General features: G+C 42.3%; 1 protein-coding gene and 1 pseudogene across 1 annotated transcript in view; one reads left to right on the top strand and one right to left on the bottom strand.

Annotated features, from left to right (window-relative positions):
- LOC124790035 (WD repeat-containing protein 75) overlaps window positions 1–14,502 on the top strand; it is a 199,549-nt gene that overhangs the window by 139,304 nt on the left and 45,743 nt on the right.
- LOC124790857 lies at window positions 2,182–2,299 on the bottom strand (annotated as a pseudogene).

The raw sequence follows: 14,502 nt of genomic DNA, 5'->3' as shown, positions 1-14,502 counted from the left end.
CGGGTTATGAAATTGCCCAGCAAGAAGTCCAGTTTTGCAACTACAAAAAATTTAATTGCTTGAAAGTAATCCGGGTAATGAAGAATAACTCAGTTAGTGATTTGGGGGAACATTGAAATACACTGCCGGGAAAAAAGAAATGCTGCACTCTCAAGGACTGTGTTCAATGGCTCCAGGCTATAATATGGGAATACTGACGGGTTGTAGTGTTAATGAGTCATTTGTCATGGCTACCGGTGATCAGATGGGCGCAGCAGGCCTCTCTGTGTGCGATCAGTTTTGACGCTACAGGCAGTAACTGTGCTAAGTTTAGAGGTGAACACTGTTTCCAATGGTTCATTCTAGGTTGCAACCATGGCCAGCCGACGAGTACGTACACATATTGAACAACTTCGGCCATTTGAACGGGTCACATTGTGAGCCTGCGGGAAGCAGGAAGGACGTTGTAACATATACTGACATGATAAAAGTTATAGGGTACCTGCCAATATCGTGTCGAACCACCTCCTGCCAGGAGTAATGCAGTAAACCGACGTGGCATGGACTCAACAAGTCATTGGAAGTCGCCTGCAGAAATATTGAGCCATGCTGCCGTCCATAATAGCGGAAGTGTTGCCGGTGCATGATTTTGTGCACGAACTGACCTCTCGAGTATGTCCCATAAATGTTCGATGGGATTCGTGTCGGACGATCTGGGTGACCAAACCATTCGCTCGAATTGTGCAGAATGTTCTTCGAACCTATCCCAAACAACTGTGGCCCGGCGACATGGCGCATTATCATCCATAAAAATTCCATCCTTGTTTGGCGACGTGAGGTCTACGAATGGCTGCAAATGGTGTCCAAGTAGCCAAAAATAATCATTTCCAATCAATGATTGGTTAAGTTTGACCAGGTGACCAAGTTCGTTCCATTCAAACACAGCCCTCACCATTATGGAGCTGCCACCAGCTTCCACATTGCCCTGTGGACAACTTGGATCCGTAACTTTGTCAAGTCTGTGCCACACTCGAGCCCTAACATCAGCTCTTACCAACTGAAAGTCCGCCCCTGGTAGCTGAGTGGTCAGCGCGACGGAATGTTATACCTAACGGCCCGAGTTCGATTCCCGGCTGGATCGGAGATTTTCTCCGCTCAGAGACTGGGTGTTGTGTTGTCCTTATCATCATTTCATGCCCATCGACACGCAAGTTGCCGAAGTGGCGTCAACTCGAAAGACTTGCACTAGGTTCCCGGGTTCGATTCCCGGCGGGGTCAGGGATTTTCTCTGCCTTGTGATGGCTGAGTGTTGTGTGATGTCCTTAGATTAGTTAGGTTTAAGTAGTTCTAAGTTCTAGGGGACTGATGACCTAAGATGTTAAGTCCCATAGTGCTCAGAGCCATTTGAACCATTTGAACTTGCACTAGGCGAGCGGTCTACCCGACGGGAGGCCCTAGCCACACGACATTTCAATTTACCAACTTAAATCGGGGTTCATCTGACAAGGGCACGTTTTTCCAGTCGTCTAGGGTCCAACCGGTATGGTTACGAGCCTAGGAGATGCGCTGCAAGCTGTGTCGTGCTGTTAGCAAAGGCTGACGCGTCGGTCGTCTGCTGTCATAACCCATTAACACCAAATTTCGCTGAACTGTCCCACATTGATTTCTGTGGTTATTTCACGCAGTGTTGCTTGTCTGTTAGCACTGCCAACTCTATGCAGGCGCCGCTCTTCTTGGTCGTTAAATGGAGGGCGTCGGCCACTGCGTTGTCCATGGTGAGAGATGATGCCTAGCATTTGGTAATGTTAGCACACTCTTGACACTTGGATCTCAGAATATTGAATTTTCTACCGATTTCCGAAATGCAGTGTCCCTTGCGTTTAGCTCCAACTACATACCGTGCTCAAAGTCTGTTAATTCCTGTCGTGCGGCCGTATCCACGTCTGAAACGTTTTCATAATTGTGAAGCACCTGAGGAGAAATGGTTGGTTGATTGACTAGCACTCCGTCTTCAGGCCACAAGTGGCCCATCGGGACCATCCGACCGCCGTGTCATCCTCAGGTGAGGATGCGGATAGGAGGGGCGTGTGGTCAGCACACCGCTCTCCCGGTCGTTACGATGGTTTTCTTTGACCGGAGCCGCTACTATTCGGTCGAGTAGCTCCTCAATTGGCATCACGAGGCTGAGTGCACCCCGAAAAATGGCAACAGCACATGGCGGCCTGGATGGTGACCCATCCAAGTGCCGGCCACGCCCGTCAGCGCTTAACTTCGGTGATCTCACGGGAACCGGTGTATCCACTGCGGCAAGGCCGTTGCCTAATGGTTGGTTGATTGGTTGGCTGATTCGGAAGAGGGGATCAAACGGTGAGGTCATCGGTCCCGAGTAGAAATGGCAGCTCCGCCAACGCTTTCCGCTTTTATGCTAGTGTACGCGATATTACCGCCATGTATATATGCACATCGCTGTCCCATGACTTTTGTCGCCTTAGTGCATCTTTCATTTCTAACAGATACAAGTGGTTGAAATATTTCAATTTTTATAAAAAATATGCAGTGCATGAATAAAATGATGTGGTTAGTAACATTACATATATGGAGATACACTCAAGCTTTCTGCCCTACTAATTCACCATCATTTAAATTCCTGACTCATGCACATGATGACCTTTTGACTTATCAGGCCCAGGTGGCTATTGAGCATCATCATTGCCTGAAGGTTTGTTGACACTCTAAAAAGTGACAATGAATATTAATTCGGACTTTGTGAAAAATAGTTCTGCAGGTTCGACTTCCGGAGAATAAAATAAAATATATTTAAACGACACGACGCGATAAGCAATCGACCGTGCCCTTCAAACGATGAGGCACAATTTCCGACAAATATACCTGAAAAAGTACATAAAACAAATTGCGGGGCTTTATCCAAAAATTATAAGACTCTGAGTTAAACATTGAGCTTTGCATCCTCAGTTAGCACGGCATTTGCCGTACATGATTGCGAGCATCACTCAAAGGGGTCTCAAGTGTTTCTCTTATCTGTTTTATTTCTTACTTTTGGAAAAATTGTTTCACATAACATTTGACAATTTTTTTAATATTATGTACACATAATACATCTACATGCATACTCCGCTAACCACTATGGAGGCATGGCGGGGGTACTCTAGTTAGGGTTTCTTCCCGTTCCAATTGCGTATGGAGCGCGGGAAGAATGAGTATTAGGTCGGTACAAAAGTTCGTGTTTGCGTGTTGGCATTTCGCTTGTTGTGGGTTTGTTTATCGATTGTCATTTTCTATTTATAGTTCACTGTTGCTATTTGAGATTACGTATTGTCATTTTGTCATTTGGAGATGGAGATAGTGAGTGGAGCTGCGAACGCTACAAAATGGAGTGCCAAGTGGAGTGCTCGAAACGCTTCCGACATGTTGTTATGTTTGAGTTCAGTAGAGGGGTGACAGCAGCGGAGTCAGCCAGAAACATTTGCGCTGCTTCTGGGGGTAATACCATTGGACAGAGCAAGCCAAGAAAACGGTTTCCTCGTCAGAGGAGGATCTTTGTGACAGTAGTGACTCTTCACACTTAGGAAGATCTTCGGGATTTTACGAAGATCGTTTAAACGCGTTAATACACATGATCCGCGTTAGTGTACTTGAAAACTGGCAAATATGACGAACAGTGATCATTCCACAATCGTGCGACATTTACATGCAATGGAGAAGTCCAAACACTCAATGCAAATAATATCGTCCATTGTGAGAACGCGTCTCTATCATGAATCTTTCCCCGGCCACTTATACAGAATCGGCGTGTTGGAGACAATCTACTGTCAATATGGAGGCGAAACGATTGATGATGCAAGGCGCATTCTGTTCCAGTGCAGGCGCTATGAGAAAGGCAGTCAAATTTGTAAAGGAACTATCGAGACTTGCTCATTGCCAACGACCTCGTACTCTCCCCGATCTTAGATATGCGACCAGGAGTATATATTAGGATGTCACAGCCAAATTTATAGCTCAAGAAGATTATTTATTTATTTATTTTTGAATCATCAGTCTTCTGACTGGTTTTATGCGCCACGTTACGGATTACTTTCCTGTGACAACCTTTTTATCTGGAGCAACACTTGCAACCTACGTTCACGATTATTTGCAACATGTATTCCAATCTCTGTCTTCCTTTGTAGCTCCCTCTTGTACAGTGTTAAGTTACTCCCTGGTGTCTCCACGCGTCCTATCATCCTGTCCCTTCTTCTTGTCAGTGTTTTCCATATATTCGTTTCCTCACAGATTCCGCGCAGAACCTCCTCATTCCTTACCTTATCAGTCCACCTAATTTTCAAAATTCTTCTGTAGCACCACATCTCAAACGCTTCGATTCTCTTCCATTCGCCGGCCGGTGTGGCTCAGCCGTTCTAGACACTTCAGTCTGGAACCGCGCGACCGCTACGGTCGCAGGTTCGAATCCTGCCTCGGGCATGGATGTGTGTGATGTCCTTAGGTTAGTTAGGTTTAAGTAGTTCTAAGTTCTAGGGGACTGATGACCTCAGATCTAAGTCCCATAGTGCTCAGAGCCATTTGAACCAATCTCTTCCATTCAGGTTTCCCACACTTCCTGTTTCGTTTCCATACAGTGCTGTGCTCCAAACGTACATTATCAGAAATTTCTTACTCCAGTGAAGGCCTGTTTCATACCAGTAGACATCCGTTGGCCAGGAACGCCGTTTTTCTAGTGCTAGTCTGCTTTTCATGTCGTCCTTCCCCCATCCGTTTTGGGTTCTTTTGATGCTTAGGTAGCGGACTTCCTTAACTTCGTGATCATCAATCATGAAGTTAAATTTCTGTCTATTCTCATCTCTGCTGCTTCTCATAACTTTCGTCCTTCTTCGGTTTACTCTCAATCTAGTTTCTGTACTCATTAGGCTGTTCATTCCACTTAACACATCCTGTGATTCTTCCTCACTTTCACTGAGGATAGCAATGTCACCAGAAAATCTTATCACTGATACTCTTTCATGTTGAAATTTAACTCCATTCTTATTGTTCCCTCTTGGTTCTTGTGCACTTGCGTATTACCCGTCTCTCGCTATAGCTTGCTCCAATTTTTCTCAGAATTTCTAATATCTTGCAGCATCTGAGATTGTCGAACGCTTTTTCCAGGTCGACAAATCCTATGAACGTGTCTTGATTTTTCTTGAGTCTTGCTTCCATTATCAACCGCAACGTCAGAATTGCCTCTTTGGTGCTTTCACCTCTCCTAAAGCCAATCTGATCGTCATCTAACAGATCGTCAGTTTTCTTTTCCATTCTTCTGTATTATATTCTCGTTATCCACTTGGATGCATGAGCTATTAAGCTGATTGTGCGATGATTCTCGCACTTGTCGGCTCTTGCAATCTTCGGAACTGTGTGGTGAAGTTTCTCCGAAAGTCTATATCTCCCGTCTGATAGATTCTACACACTAACGTGAATACTCTTTTTCTTTGTCACTTCCTCAAATGATTTTAGAAATTCCGACGGAATGTTGTAAATCTCTCTTGCCTTACTTGATTTTAAGTCTTCCAAAGCTCTTCTGAATTCTTATTCTAATTGTGAATCCTGTATGTTTTCCCTATCGACTGCTGTTTCTTCTTCTATTACGACGCCATACATGTCTTCCGCCTCGTAGAGGCCTTCACTGTACTCTTTCCACCTGTTCTCTCTCTCTCCTCTGCATTTAACAGTGGAAGTTCCATTGCACTCTTAATTGCACCGTCCTTGCTTTTGCTTTCATCGAAGACTGTTTTGACTTTTCTATATACCGAGTCAGTTCTTCCGAAAATCATTTCTTTTTCGATTTCTTCACATTTTTTATTTAGCAATGTCGCCGTAGCTATCATTCACTTCCTGTTTATTTCATTCCTAAATGTCTTGTACGTCTGTATTCCTGAATTTCCCTGAACATTTTTGTACTTCGTAATTTCGTCGCGTAACTGAAGTATTTCTCTTGTTACCCGTCGTTTCTTCGGAGTTACACTCCTAGTACCTAAGTTTTTTCTTTCCAGGCCAACTTTTGTGATTTTCCTTTTCACATATATCCATTCCTCTTCAAGCGAAATGCTCACTGAGCTATTCATTATCCCACTATATATAGTCTTAAAGAGCTTCAAGTGTATTCTTCGTTCCTTGGCGTCTCCGTATCTCATTTCTTTGCACAATGTTTCTTTCTCACTTATCTCTTAATCTTCAGCCTACTCGTCGTCATTACTAAATTGTGGTCTTGAGTCTATATCTTCTCCTGAGTACGCCGTACGGTCCAATATCTGATTTCGGAATCTCTCTTTGACCACAATGTAAACCAGCTGAAATCTTCCCGTATCTCTATTACTAATTGAAATTCATTGCAGAACTTATTTAGTCCTTCTTTTGTCTCATTCTTTCTGCCAAGCCTATATTCTCCCGTAACCCTTTCTTCTGCTCTTTCCCCTACAACCGCATTCCAAATGCCCCATGACTATTAGATTTTCATCTCCCTTAATTACCCGCTCAATATCCTTATGTACTTTCTCTGTCACTTCATCATCTGCTTGCGACGTCGGCCTGTATACCTAAACTATCGCTGTTGGCGTTGATTTTACTGTCGATTCTGATGAGAACAACCCTGTCACGGAACTGTTCGCAGTACCTGTCTCTCTACTCTATCTTCCTGTTCACAATGGATCCTACTCCAGTTATATTTTCTTCTGCTGCTGTTGATATTACCGTATATTCGCATGAACAGAAATCCTTGTATTCTTTCCATTTCATTTCACTTACCTCCTTTGTATCTAGATTGAATGTTAGTATTTCCCTTTCTAGATTTTCTTCCTTTCCTACTACGTTCAAACGACATTCCAAAAGTACAGACACAGAATGTTATCCCGTCGTTCATTCTTCCATCATTTTCTCGCAGTCACCATTCCCTTGGCAGCCCCTCCCAGAGATCCGAATGGAAGGCTAATCTCGAATCTCTTTCAGCTACATGTCCTATATCCTGTGGATTCAGATTGTGTCTTTAATGCAGTGGTTTCCATTGTCTTTTGCATCCTCGTGCCGTTGATCAGTGCTGATTCTTCCGCCTTTTAGGGGCAGGTTCTCACCGAGAGGGCAGGAAAGTGCCTTGAACCTCTGTCTGCCCCCCCCCCCCCGCCCCCATTGAAAAGGCTGTTAACAGAAGAGGATGGTTTCTTATGCCGGAAGTATCAAGAAGATGTAAAGATTTAAATCGAATAATGTCCCTCGATCTTACTTATAGAACTGATTTATCTGCTTTCATACAGACAAGTGGTTTGCTGTCAATTGCTTCTAGTACTCTAATCGAATAGGTGTCACAGTTACAATCTGAAGACACATGTATGAATGCGTCCTGTACAAAGTATGTCTGAAGAAGGTTAAATGTTACATTGATATATTGGTCAATTTTTGAAATTATGGTGGCTAAATGGTATAGCTAAAACCCACAAAAAACATGGTTGTGTCTATGGATTTGGTTTTAAAGGTGTCAGAAGTAAACGATCATCGTATACAAATTCTGATCTTGCCATCAGTTTGTTTTCCTCATTTGATATGTTTATTGAGAAGTTCACACATACACATATATCTCTCTCTTAATTACATGTTGTCACTCTAAATAACACAAACTTGTGAACTATCATGTGATATAACTCTGCTGTGCTGACAATTAATAATTGACCCTCGTATTTCACTCGCAATAATTTCTATGGACGTCATTACCGGCAATAAATAAGTAACAGGGTTAGGGATCAACTCTGTTAACAAATAACCAGTTAACGAAAATGAGTACAGACTATTTCCTCTTCTGGTATAAGATGTGCAGTGTGCACCTGTGGAGTCAATCAAGTAAAACATTTACTGTTGGGCAAGGTTCGTGACACTTGCGGCCACGGAAATTCCAACCTGGACCATTACCTTATTTGCCTTATAGAGTTTGGCCTGCTGATTGGCGTAATGGCAACAGCCGAGTAGCATGTAATTTAGATCTGCCGGTTATCGCAATATGGAGACATTATAACTTTTATTCTGTGGAGATGTCATGGCTAACACTCCAGTCCAATTCGCATTGTTACTTTTGTTGTTATCTTACCTCTTGCACGGCGCAGTGGATTCTCTCTCCAGCTAGCTGATACGATGTCGGAAGGATTCACAAAATGTGAACACTAAGATTTCTTTCCGTGAATGCGTGCATTTTAGCTCTCGCTGTCGTACGCTGGAATGATGAGACTTGATCTCCAGGAATATCGTGCATCTCTTTCGTTACACATTCATATGAGGATTTGCTGACAAATAATTGTAGAGTACACGTGCAACCTGTTCTGTATTGCCAACCGTCTTTATGTTGTTTTCGAAAGACTCTTGAATACTGAAGGCGATTTTCCAGCATCTTAAAAGTACGTTCAGCCATTTGTAATACTGAGAACAATCTATCCTGTTTTAATACTTTTTGCATCAAGATGGTCTGATGGTTTTTAATTAGTAATATGTCGTTTATTACACAACGTTGTAACACAATTATTGATCTACATTTATGCTCTCTCAAGAATAAAAGCTCACATGGAATTGATGGCATTTCCAGCAGGATAATAAAAACTTGTTCCCAAGAAATAAGTGGGATTCTTAGCCACATGTGTAATAGCTCTCTGAAGCATGGTATTTTCCCAGATAGACTGAAGTGTGCCATTGTTAAGCCACTGCATAAAAAAGGGGATACGTCTGATGTCAACAACTACCGCCCAATCTCTCTCCTGACTACCTTATCCAAAATTCTTGAAAAAGTGATATAGAGTAGCTTCACACCTTTGTAAAAATAAAGTTTTAACAAAATGTCAGTTTGATTTCCAGAAGAATTTTTCAACAGAACATGCTATATATACTTTCACTGATAAAATATTAAATGCCCTGACTAACCGGCAGTCACCGGTTGGGATTTTTTGTGATCTATCAAAGGCTTTTGATTGTGTAAATCATGGACTACTTCTAGATAAGCTCAAGTACTGTGGTATGAATGGGACAGTGCTCAAATGGTTTAAATCATATCTTAACTGGAAGAGTGCAGAAAGTTGAAATAAACAGTTCACATAATATGCAAAAAACTGGTGATTTCTCAAACTGGGGAACAATTAAGAATGGGGTGCCGCAAGGTTCGGTCTTGGGTCCTCTGCTGTTCTTAATCTATATTAATGATTTGCCATTCTATATTCACGTAGATGCAAAGGTGATACTTTTTGCCGATGATACAAGTATAGCCATCACACCCAACAGACAAGAATTAACTGGGGAAATTGTAAACGATGTTTTTCAGAAAATCATTAAGTGGTTCTCTGCAAATGGGCTTTCATTAAACTTTGATAAAACACAGTATATACAGTTCCACACAGTAAATGGAGTGACACCATTAATAAACATAGACTTCGATCATAAATCGGTAGCTAAGGTAGAATATTCAAAATTTCTAGGTGTATGCATTGATGAGGGCTTGAACTGGAAAAAACACACTGAGGATCTGCTGAATCGTTTGAGTTCAGCTACTTTTGCTATTAGGGTCATTGCAAATTTTGGAGATATACATATGAGTAAATTAGCTTACCACACCTATTTTCATTCTCTGCTTTCGTATGGCATCATATTCTGGTGTAACTCATTGAGTAAATGAGTATTCATTGCACAAAAGCGTGTAATCAGAATAATTGCTGGAGCTCATCCAAGATCATATTGCAGACACTTATTTAAAGAGCTAGAGATCTTCACTGTAGCCTCACAATATATATATTCACTTATGAAATTTGTTATTAACAATCCGAACGAATTCAAAAGTAATAGCAGTGTACATGGCTACAACACTAGGAGAAAGGAAGATATTCACTACTCAAGGTTAAATCTAACTTGGCTCAGAAGGGGGTAAATTATGCTGCCACAAAAGTCTTTGGTCACTTACCTAATAGCATCAAAAGTCTGACAGAGAGCCATATAGCATTTAAAAGGAAATTAAAAGAATTTCTGAATGGCAACTCCTTCTACTCATTAGATGAATTTTTGGACATAGGAAGTGGGTAATTTCCCCAACACACAAAAAAGATATTGAGTGTCATATAATATTTTGTGTAATGTAATATCTTGTATGGACACCTTTTATTAACCTGACACGTTCCACATCACTACGAAGTGTCGTATTCATGATCTATGGAACAAGTACTAATCTAATCTAATCTCAGCAAACAACTGTGAAGTACTTGGCAGATGGTACTTACTGGTAAACTCCTTCCGTTCGCACATCGAGCAACATCTTAGGATCACATGCCATTTACAACCCACAAAAAATACAAAGAAAATAAAGTCTTTAGGATTTCAAAATGACGTCACCTAAGTAATGTCCGTTTCTCGCTACACTCTCTGAAAAGACAGCTACTGTATTTCCAAAAAAACATTTGCCACCGCCTGGTATGGTAAGACAGAAATTTCGGGAAGCATGGCCCTTTTAAGTGTGTACTTGTTTTGTTTCTGATTTCTAAATTTTAATACGCTTTGGAGAGAAATAAAATCGGCTTCGGTCTGTCTTTATCAGCCCTCGATTTTACTATCGTTCAGAGCAACTACTCCCTAGCAAATTCCTGTTGACTGAAACACTGATCTCTTTATCAGTGAAACTGTGTGCAGTGCAATACAGTATAACTTCGTTAACACGAATACGACGGGACCGAAAAATCAAGAGTTCGTGTTAAAAACTTCGTGTTAAGCGGAAAATACAAATTTTAATACATATGCATGTACAGTAGCACCGTAACGCGTAATACACTATAGTATCAATCATTTCACATTATTGTAGACTTTATAACACTATAAAGTGACTGTAAAAGTACAAGTACTCACAAATTACAGTATTTTCTTGGAAAAAATTGAAGCATGGTACGGTAACGTTAACGAAGAACGAAAATATCTGGTAATTTCACAACCAGTTGTAACTACAGCGTCCGTGAGCCCAGCAGTGACGTCGGATGTTGAAGCAAATTGTTCTAAACTGTCGAAGGCTGTAAAAATCTCCTGCCGGGTAGGGAGAGTGGTATCTGTATTCTCCTGCTCCTCACTTTCTTCCGATGACCTTTGCTGCACCTCGGTAACAGCTTTGGAGAGAAATAAAATCGGCTTCGGTCTGTCTTTATCAGCCCTCGATTTTACTATCGTTCAGAGCAACTACTCCCTAGCAAATTCCTGTTGACTGAAACACTGATCTCTTTATCAGTGAAACTGTGTGCAGTGCAGTCGAAAACTGTTTCCATTCGTTTTAGCTGGCAGGACGTGTTCAAAAATCGTTTTCTGGGCGAATCTGCGCCAGTGCTTTGTACCAGATGCATTGTGGTTGAATGGTACACCAATCAGACTCTAAGCAGTGATTTGTGCCATTACTTTTTCGAGTAACTGTAGAGCTTATTCTATGGAGATCGTTTGTCTTTTATCAGAAAAGATCCGCCACACATAGCCTTTATGTCATGCCCTGCTCTCTGGGCGATGCGAATACAGTATAACTTCGTTAACACGAATCCGACGGGACCGAAAAATCAAGAGTTCGTGTTAAAAACTTCGTGTTAAGCGGAAAATACAAATTTTAATACATATGCATGTACAGTAGCACGGTAACGCGTAATACACTATAGTATCAATCATTTCACATTATTGTAGACTTTATAACACTATAAAGTGACTGTAAAAGTACAAGTACTCACAAATTACAGTATTTTCTTGGAAAAAATTGAAGCATGGTACGGTAACGTTAACGAAGAACGAAAATATCTGGTAATTTCACAACCAGTTGTAACTACAGCGTCCGTGAGCCCAGCAGTGACGTCGGATGTTGAAGCAAATTGTTCTAAACTGTCGAAGGCTGTAAAAATCTCCTGCCGGGTAGGGAGAGTGGTATCTGTATTCTCCTGCTCCTCACTTTCTTCCGATGACCTTTGCTGCACCTCGGTCACAGCCTTTGACATACCAGATTCCACAGAAGCACATCCGGCAACAGCGTCATCTGCACTAATGAATTCCTCGAAGCTAATCCCAGGGTTTGCAACGTCCTGCAGAACTGTCCATCAGGTGAAGTGGCATCGTCTCACTCTTGAAAATCCTCAGTGTTGCTATGTCTCTAGACTCTGTTGAAGCACTTCTGTATATGATGTGGCGACAAGGAGATCCAGGCTGCTGCGATGGCTTTTATTGTGTCTAGCAGATTCCAGTCTGAGGCTGCAGCACGAATTACAACTCCTCCAAGTCGCATGCGAATAGCTGTCTTCATGAGGGAAATTATGCCTTGGTCCGAGGGCTGAAGGCGGCTTGTCGCGTTAGATGAAAAAAAAACTGTTTATTTGATTCGGATCCTATACTTTACGGGCAGTACGTCTGACGAATATGAAAACAACATGTCTGTTTTGAGCGCCTATACTTTTGATAAGAAGAAGCCACCTGCGCAATAATATGCCGTTGATCCAAGCTTTCTTAAAGTGAGAGTAGAAGCAAGGTAAAGTGTCCATATTTATGTTTCTAAAATAACACGGTTTCTCTAACGTATCGATAATCCAGGGACGAAACTTCTTACTGCCGTCGGCATTACGTACAAGGGCAACAGTTATCACGTTTTATCCCCAGCGTGCGATTTGTAAAAGTTTGTAGAAAAGTCCATTTTCGCTCTCATTGAACACATTTCACAAGGCATACTTTTACCTCACTTGGTCGAATTCATGTAATCGGCTGTTCGCACTTTCTTAATCAGCTTTATTACCTTCACCACAAATTTGTACAGATGAAATTTGCTGTCTCTTTCGGAACCAATACAACAACCAGCAGAACAACTAAAGTCTTCAATGCGTATATTTTTGGCAGTCTCATTTGCTTTTGACTAAATCACAGCGCCACTTAAAGGTATGTAATATACACGCGTATGACTGAACTATTCCAGCAGTAATGTCTTGTTGTCTTCATACTTAGTGCTACGAAGTCGTTTAGATTTGTTTCCAGAAGCTGATGAACCGAGCCAGGTGGCGCAGTGGTTAGACACTGGACTCGCATTCGGGAGGACGACGGTTCAATCCCGCGTCCGGCCATCCTGATTTCGGTTTTCGGTGATTTCCCTAAATCGCTCCAGGCAAATGCCGGGACGGCCGCGGTGGTCTCGCGGTTCTAGGCGCGCGACTGCTACGGTCGCAGGTTCGAATCCTGCATCGGGCATGGATGTGTGTGATGTCCTTAGGTTAGTTAGGTTTAAGTAGTTCTAAGTTCTAGGGGACTGATGACCACAGCTGTTAAGTCCCATAGTGCTCAGAGCCAGCAAATGCCGGGATGGTTCCTTTCAAAGGGCACGGCCGACTTCCTTCTCCATCCTTCCCTAATCCGATGAGATCGATGACCTCGCTGTCTGGTCTCCTTCCCCACACAACCAACCAACCAACCAGAAGCTGATGCAACAGCATTTATCATTTTGTCTCGTTTCTTAATTATCGTAGAATTGGGAATTCCAAACTGTTCTGCAATAGCTGTTTTCTTTGTACCACGATCCACTTCATCTATAATTTTAAGCGTTACCGTACATTTACAGCTGTCTGTTTCCTCTTTGCCATGTTTCTCGTGCTGTTGTTTGTAGATTTTCATTCAGTGTTCTAAATGGTTCAAATGGCTCTGAGCACTATGGGACTCAACAGCTGCGGTCATCAGTCCCCTAGAACTTAGAACTACTTAAACCTAACTAACCTAAGGACATCACACACATCCATGCCCGAGGCAGGATTCGAACCTGCGACCGTAGCAGTCGCGCGGTTCCGGACTGAGCGCCTAGAACCGCGAGACCACCGCGGCCGGCTTCAGTGTTCTAACTCGATTGGACTACGACTAGAACAACACCTGGTATCGAATACCTTTTTAAATGTTGATGCACACATTACTGAATTTATTTAAATGTACCGTACACACTGATTGTTGAGGTAATAATCGCGGCTACCAATCTACAATAAGTTAGAAACGGGTCAGCAACAGGTAGGTAGCTTTGTAGTTACATATCTTGCATTCATTTTGGAAAAAAATTAACACAAATATTGTAACCGTGGAAGTTCGTGCTACAATGAAACCTAATTACGCAAGGGACTGCGCTCAAACGATGTTATACTGTAATATAACCTACTTGTATAGAGAAGAGGGTTGGGTTGATTTGGGGGAAGAGACCAAACAGCGAGGTCATCGGTCTCATCGGATTAGGAAAGGAAGGCGGCCGTGCCCTGTCAAAGTAACCATCCCGGAATTTGCCTGAGGCGATTTAGGGAAATCACGGAAAACCTAAATCAGGATGGCCGGACGTGGGATTGAACCGTCGTCCTCCAGACTGCGAGTCCAGTGTGCTAACCACTACGCCATCTCGCTCGGTATAGAGAAGACTCAGTGTGTATCTAAACGTGTACTGATTGTCCTATGTTTTCTTAGAATATGCCCCACCCAAAGCCTTCCTTGCTCTCTAAC

The sequence above is a fragment of the Schistocerca piceifrons genome, chromosome 3 (genome assembly GCF_021461385.2).
Source record: "Schistocerca piceifrons isolate TAMUIC-IGC-003096 chromosome 3, iqSchPice1.1, whole genome shotgun sequence".
Lineage (NCBI taxonomy): Eukaryota > Metazoa > Arthropoda > Insecta > Orthoptera > Acrididae > Schistocerca > Schistocerca piceifrons.
The sequence above is the reverse complement of the archived record's forward strand: the minus strand, read 5'-3'. Positions and strand labels throughout refer to the sequence as shown.